This window comes from Mesoplodon mirus (genome assembly GCF_964341445.2).
Source record: "Mesoplodon mirus genome assembly, chromosome: 8".
NCBI classification, from domain to species: Eukaryota; Metazoa; Chordata; class Mammalia; order Artiodactyla; family Ziphiidae; genus Mesoplodon; species Mesoplodon mirus.
Genome location: NC_138984.1, coordinates 100,438,022 through 100,446,136, shown reverse-complemented (window position 1 = coordinate 100,446,136; position 8,115 = coordinate 100,438,022). Strand labels below are relative to the sequence as shown.

The window sequence follows — 8,115 nt, the reverse complement described above, 5'->3', positions numbered from 1 at the left end:
AGCTAGAGGATCTGGACCTTGTAGAAAGAATTTAGCATTTTCAACTGGTCATATTTTTAAATTTGAGATTTTCAAATACCATGAAACTAAGAAATAAATTGGATGCTGAAGTTGATGTAAAACTATTAGTTACATTTTAAACAGTTTTTAAATGTTTGTGATTGTCAAGATACCCTAATTGTTCTCATTGATTAATTTTACTAGTAAATGTTATAATACAGATTTACAAAATGAGTATATACTAATGTTGTCTTTATCACTGTTTTACATATTGACAGTCTGGGACAGATTTTGCCTGAAGACTAATTTTGCTTTACTTTGCAGAACTAGGTGAAATCTAAGCCCTGTCACTTACTGAGTTGGGGAAATGCCAAAAAAGAACAGATTTTTTCACTTCTGAAAACCTCACTGTAAAAATGCAACAGTAAGGCTTTCCTGAGTGGTGCTGTGAGCCCTGCCTGAAGGGACTGAGAGAGACCTGGGCGCCCAGGGCAGCTCAGCCACTCATCCTCTGCCTGACCCGGGGTCCCTGAGCTCAACTGTCAGAGACTCAGTCGTCCGGGACCCACAGTGCCACCGCAGCCTCACAGCATCCCTGTGGGGATAAAAGGACACAGGAATCAGAACCTACAGTCCATTGCCTTGTTCTTAGTAGGTGCAACATAAATGCAGCTCTGTGTTAACTGTGTGTGAGGGATTTTACTTTCCCTTACTTCCTGCTCAGTGTGTCCCATGAAAAGACAATTCAGACCTCAATTATCCCTGTAGTGTGAGCATACCTCATCTCCATGAGCCTCTGAAATCACAGTGTGTAGGTTCCACCTCCTCCACCCAAGGCACGGTGTACCCAGACGTCAGGTTCCAGTTTGCGATGTCCATCCACCTCCTGGCAACTCTTAAGCAAAGAAATCAGAGTGGCACGGGATATTTATTATCTCTGTGATGATTATTATTCAACCTCAAGCAATAACGATTAATCAAACACAAATAAACCTCACTGATCTCCAAATAGCAGTACACGGAGCACCAAAAGAGTAGCGTCGGCTTTGTTCAGCAGAAAACTTCTGATCCTTACTGAGAAATTTTATAGCTTTCCAAGACATATTTGACAACCACAAAAAAATAGAACTCCACATTTTAAAAACCAAATGAACAGTATGTAATTTAAGGCATACTTATGTCAGAAAAAGCCTTCCAACTCACTCATATGTAATCCACATTTTTGGCGCCAGCCCTTTGACATATTATATACGAGTGACAGATTAAAAAGGGCTGGGAATTCACATGCTTGCTTTATTCCAAATGGAATAAAAAATTTACATGACCCCATTGGATAAAAAGGCCTTTATTATTTTTAGAATCTCTTTGGTTGAAGGGAGTTGTCCTGGTTTCTCTCAATAAACTTTTTAAAAATATATAAGGCCCTCAAACTCTTTTAACCCATCCCACCCTGAAACAAGGGTTCCCCAGAAAGCTTTCTACTTTCTATTCCTTTTCCCCTTTACCACATCGGATGGTAATTCTGTTACCATCCGGAGCAGGGATGTGGAAGGTGGGTCACGAGGCAGCTTATCTGGGTGAAGGGTTCCCAAGGAGAGACACTGCCAGGTCTCAGGAGTATAGGTGGCTCTGAGAGCACTGAGGTCGACTTGAAGTCACCAACCAAGCAATGGCAAATACCCACTGTAGGATCAGTGACCCAGAGGGGAAGGAATGGTTAGCACAAAAAGAACATATCAAGAGCTCCAAGAAAATGCACGCTCCCTCCCACCACCATGAGCTCACAGTAAGCTCTTCCTACACACAGACCCCTGTCTTGAGACAGAGAAAGGGAAGAATGGATACTGAGGGTCCTAGCACTGACCTAAAGCAATACATTTAAACCAAAAGGACATGAAACCAAAAAGAAGTTTGGGTAATTTTTTAATTGGCAAGTTTGTTTTCTTACTAGCCGGCCAGGTTTGGACCTCAAGAAGGAAACTTAGCTAGGATAAAGAAGGGACATATTATGCATCATCCATCTGGGCAGCGGCATGTGTGTATATGCAACCTTACTAAATGCATTTAATATGTATGTATGGATTTTCCTTGCCTCCACGCTGGCACTAGGCCGGGTGCCCCCTCGGTTTGGGGCACTGGTACCTGGTGCGCAGAGCGGCTTCGGGGACCCGGCCGGTGGCCAACTGGGCGTTCGGTGTTGGAGTCGCCTGGGTCGGAACGTCCGCACGGGCTCGACCTTTACAGAGGCGCCGCCGGCCGGCAGGGCGTTTCGAGATCGGAGGGCTGTTTAATTTTAACATTTCTCAGTTCTGAACCTCGTCCCCGTCTTGCAGGCTGTTTCGACGCCAGGACCCCCTAAGACGATGATGTTGGGCACCGAAGGCGGTGAGGGATTCGTGGTGAAGGTCCGGGGCTTGCCTTGGTCTTGCTCGGCCGACGAAGTGCAGCGCTTTTTTTCTGACTGCAAAATTCAAAATGGGGCTCAAGGTATTCGTTTCATCTACACCAGAGAAGGCAGACCGAGTGGCGAGGCTTTTGTTGAACTTGAATCAGAAGATGAAGTCAAATTGGCCCTGAAAAAAGACAGAGAAACTATGGGACACAGATATGTTGAAGTATTCAAGTCAAACAACGTTGAAATGGATTGGGTGTTGAAGCATACTGGTCCAAATAGTCCTGACACGGCCAATGATGGCTTTGTATGGCTTAGAGGACTCCCCTTTGGGTGTAGCAAGGAAGAAATTGTTCAGTTCTTCTCAGGGTTGGAAATCGTGCCAAATGGGATAACATTGCCGGTGGACTTCCACGGGAGGAGTACGGGGGAGGGCTTCGTGCAGTTTGCTTCACAGGAAATAGCTGAAAAGGCTCTAAAGAAACACAAGGAAAGAATAGGGCACAGGTATATCGAAATCTTTAAGAGCAGCCGAGCTGAAGTTAGAACTCACTATGATCCGCCACGAAAACTTATGGCCATGCAGCGGCCAGGTCCCTATGACAGACCTGGGGCTGGCAGAGGGTATAACAGCATTGGAAGAGGAGCTGGCTTTGAAAGGATGAGGCGTGGTGCTTATGGTGGAGGTTATGGAGGCTATGATGATTATAATGGCTATAATGATGGCTATGGATTTGGGTCAGATAGATTTGGAAGATACCTCAATTATTGTTTTTCAGGAATGTCAGATCACAGATACGGGGATGGTGGCTCTACTTTCCAGAGCACAACAGGACACTGTGTACACATGCAGGGATTACCTTACAGAGCTACTGAGAACAACATTTATAATTTTTTTTCACCACTCAACCCTGTGAGAGTACATATTGAAATTGGTCCCGATGGCAGAGTAACTGGTGAAGCAGATGTCGAGTTTGCAACTCATGAAGATGCTGTGGCAGCTATGTCAAAAGACAAAGCAAATATGCAACACAGATATGTAGAACTCTTCTTGAATTCTACAGCAGGAGCAAGCGGTGGTGCTTATGGTAGCCAAATGATGGGAGGCATGGGCTTGTCAAACCAGTCCAGTTATGGCGGCCCAGCCAGCCAGCAGCTGAGTGGTGGTTATGGAGGCGGCTATGGTGGCCAGAGCAGCATCAGTGGATATGACCAAGTTTTACAACCAAACATTGCATAGGCAGCCAAGGAGCAGTGAACAGCAGCTACTACAGTAGTGGAAGCCGAGCATCCATGGGAGTGAATGGAATGGGAGGGATGTCTAGCATGTCCAGTATGAGTGGTGGATGGGGAATGTAATTGATCCTGATCACTGACTCTTGGTCAACATTTTTTAAAAGAAAAACAAAACTTAAGTTTTCACAGTTTTGCAATACAAACTTGTGATTTATGCTTACTCTAAGTGGAAACCAGGATTGTTTTAAAGACTTAAGGTTCAGTATTTTTGAACACAAACATTCATTTAGGATGTAACTAGGTTGAGTAATCTGTTACTATTAATTTTCAGCTTTTCTCAAGTTAGTTATATTGTAGGATGTACTTAAGCAGTAGGTGTATTTAGGTTAAAGCAGTTGAATTATGTTAAATGTTGCTTACACCACATTACATTGAACACTGCTTGGATGCGTTGTTGAAAGACATGCTTTTTTGTAAAACTCTATAGGAGCTGTGTCTACAATTAAAAGTGAAACATTTGGCATGTTTGTTAATTCTAGTTTCATTTAATAACCTCTATGGCACATAAGTTTAAGCTTTTTTTTAAGTTAATGGGGAAAATTTGAGACGCAATACCAATAATTTAGGATTTTGGTCTTGGTGTTTGTATGAAATTCTGAGGCCTTGATTTAAATCTTTTCATTGTATTGTGATTTTCCTTTTAGGTGTATTGCACTAAGTGAAACTTGTTGAATAAATCTTCCTTTTAAAAACTGCAAATATATATATATATATATATATATATATATATATATATATATATATATATATGTATGTATGTACGTACGTATCCATTTATGTGCATATGCGAGTGTGTTTTTGCCACATAGTAATTTCTCAATAAACAGCAGACTAAAAGATTGCCATTCCTACATTTGTGAACCAGCCACTTGCACCAGAGATTCTGTGTTGCCTTTATACATAGTCTTGCCTTCTGCAGGGTAGATGTGACTACCCGATTGTATGGATGCAGAGACTGAGACTGGAGAATTGAAGTGACACATATATGGTCACTCACATGCTAGGTGACAAAGTCAAGGTTCTAACCCAAATCTGTCTGACCCCAAAACATGTCCTCTTTTCCTGTGCTGTGCAGATTCGAATGCAAAGCCACATAGAGGGGAAAAAATGGGACAATAGCTGTGTCAAAAAGATGGAAACAGGGTTACACTTTAGGATGAGCAAAACCAGGATGCCATGGCAATGACTGGTGATGAAATTAAGGAAAGGAGGGGGAGGGGCCAGGTAGTCCCAGAGTGATGAAGCACAGAGGACACATGTTGGGTGGGGGGTTGCAGGGAATGAGGCCACTCAGGAGGTGAACCAACCCATGGGCAATGGGAAGCCCAGGAGGCCCAATTTCTCCAGATTATGAAAGTTGTCAGCTGCTTCCTCAACATACAAAATCCCCCTGCCTTGAACCTATGAAGTATGTGCTACTGTAAGGGGAGGGGTCTCTGGCTGTGAAAAATGACCACTGAGGGTTCTAGCCCAGACACCCCTCCCAGAACCATGCCTCTACACCTATGCCTGCCAAACTTGCAGGACTGGCCCATCTCACACACTGACTATAAGGTATCCACTAATGTTGAGGCAGGAGGTGGATCTCAACAGCTAATGTGTACCTGGTTGGAAAAGCACAATTTTTTCTTGTTTTATCTTATTTATTTCTTAAATTTTGTATTGAAGTATAGTTGATTTACAATGTTGTGTTAATGTCTGCTGTACAGCAAAGTGATTCAATTGTACACATATATACATTCATTTTTTAATATTCTTTTCCATTATGGTTTATCATAGGATATTGAATAGAGTTCCCTGTGCTTTACAGTAGGAACTTGTTGTTTACCAATTCCATATATAATAGTTTACATATGCTAACCCCAAACTCCCAATCCATATCTCCACCAGCTCCCTCCCTCTCGGCAACCACAAGTCTGTTCTCTATGTCTATGAGTCTGTTTCTGTTTCATAGTTAGGTTCCTTTGTGTCACTTTTTAGATTTCACATATAAGTGATATCATATGGTATTTGTCTTTCTCTGTCTGACTTACTTCACTTAGTATGATAATCTCTAGCTGTACCCATGTTGCTGCAAAGGACATTACTTTGTTCTTTTTTATGGTTGAGTAGTATTCCATTGTATACATATACCATATCTTCTTTATACATTAATCTGTCAATGGACATTGAGGTCGTTTCCATGTCTTGGTGGAAAAACACGTTTTGAAAGAATTACTTGAGGTCATGTGATACGGTGAGGGATCACCTACCCAGCCTCAGACCCCCACTCCACCTCCCCTTGTTAGGTGGCCTTAGAGGAAGCCTCCCTCCTCCAGCTCTCAATCCTCACTCTAAAATGGGAACAATCACAACTACACAGTGCTGTTTGTAAACAGCTGTTGTCAAGTAAGCTAAATCCTGTAAGACACAAGTGCATGTTAGCTATTGTTAGTAAGTTACTCCTTCGAGTAAAACTTGACATTGTTAGGAGATGACAATGATTCCTTCACAAGTGAGAATGGATTTCCAGTGGCAGGTGGCATGATGAGATGGCAGATGAGGGCTTTGATGCCCAGCAGACTAGAGTTCCTCATAAGCGCTTGAGAACTATGTGGCCCTGTGCAAATGCCCAACCTCACTGAGCCTTAGTGCTCATTCATAAATGAGTGATCACAATAGGCCTCTGGAAACACAGCCCGCATTCACCTCTCACTTTAGCCTCTTGATGCCTCAGTTTCTCATCTGGAAAATGGGACAGTAACAGTACCCATCGCACTTTCAGGGCAGAACACTTCAGAGGAGACAATGAGCAATTCACCCCTTTCACAGCTGCCGTGAGAATGGGAGCTTCTATCAAGATAATGACTCCACCCAGAAGGACTACAAAGGGGAAAAACTCCTGCTGACATAAGTTGGATCTGTAGCACAAGCAAGAAACAGACCTTATGTATGTTACAGTGATGAAATTGGAAATTGTTAATACTACAGAATCCAGTCTATCCTGACTGATTCAGATTTCCTAAGTCTATGGGTGGTATTTAAAGCCATGGGCATTGATAGGTCACACAGGATATGAGTATAGATATTTAGAAAGAGGAGAAAAATAAAGAGAAGGGAAGTAAAAGAAAAGGGGGAAAAGAGAAGGGAGAAGAGGAGAGGGGTGGTGAGACGGGGAAGACAAGAGAAGAGAGGGAGGGAGAAGGACAGGGATGGGCTCCTGGAACATCCCAACACTGAGAAGTCCAAAAGATAAGCTCAAAAATGAGTCTCTCTCTCTCTCTCCCTCTCTCTCTCTCTCTCTCTCTCTCTCTCTCTCTCTCTATATATATATATATATATATATATATATATATATATGTATATATGTATATATATGGTGTCAAGAATGGTGTCATGGAAGCCAAGAGAAGAAAAAGTTTAGAGGAGGAGAATTGACTGCATAGGGTTCTGTTGGAAGTTAGATAAGTTGAATGAAAAAAAAAAAGTATTCTTTAAATTTAGGAAATGGAATATCGACATCATTACTGCCCTTGGCAGGAAAGTCTCCATTGGAGTATGGACATAAAAGTCCTACTGGAAAAACCTGAAAAAAATCTGGGAGGTGATGAAGGGCAGATCACTTCCCAGGTGATTGTCATGTGTGGTCAGGACTGAGAACCACCAGTCTAGACAGTGAATTTTCTACTGAACTCTTCATGTCTGCCTTCACATCTGATCCATTTTCCTGGGTTTCTAGGCTTCTAGTCTGGTTTCCTGGTCCCTGCTTGCCCTCTTGGATTCTAACCCTAACCTGTCTCATCTTCCTGGGTTTACGAGCCCGGCTTCCTCCCTCTGCCATCCTTGCATCATTCCTTTTAACTTGAAACTGTTCCCTCCCAGCCCCTGTTGGTCTTAATAGTACTAGAAGTAATAAGTGAATTTAGGTACGTTTTCAAAACAAGGTCAATATACAAAAATTGATGTATTTCTAAGTCCTATCCAGGAAAAATTAGAAACAGAATTTTTTAAGCTTTAAATTATTTAATCTTGAGAAGATTAAGATATATATACTGTAATTCCTAGAATAACCAGTTATTTTTAACACTGCCAAAAATATGAAATACTTGAAGCATAATACTTTCAAAAATATGAAAAAAATGTAGAAGAACTACAATCTTAAAGCCTGTGGAACAAAAACCACATTCACAGAAAGGCAGACAAAATGAAAAGGCACAGGACTATATGCCAGGTGAAGGAATAAGACAAAACCCCAGAAAAACAATTAAATGAAGAGGAGTTAGGCAACCTTCCAGGAAAAGAATTCAGAATATCTATAGGGAAGATGATCCAGAACCTTGGGAAAAGAATGGAGGCAAAGATGGAGAAGATGCAAGAAATGTTTAACAAAGATGTAGAAGAATTAAAGAACAAACATCTAGAAGAATTAAAGAACAAACAAAAACGGA

At 41.8% G+C, this 8,115-nt stretch overlaps 1 pseudogene across 1 annotated transcript; it reads left to right on the top strand.

The window, feature by feature from the left end:
- Positions 1-2,326: 2,326 nt before the first annotated feature.
- On the top strand, positions 2,327-4,149 carry LOC309809656 (heterogeneous nuclear ribonucleoprotein H-like; annotated as a pseudogene). The gene has a single exon. The product of its transcript is annotated as a heterogeneous nuclear ribonucleoprotein H-like (transcript).
- Positions 4,150-8,115: the final 3,966 nt, after the last annotated feature.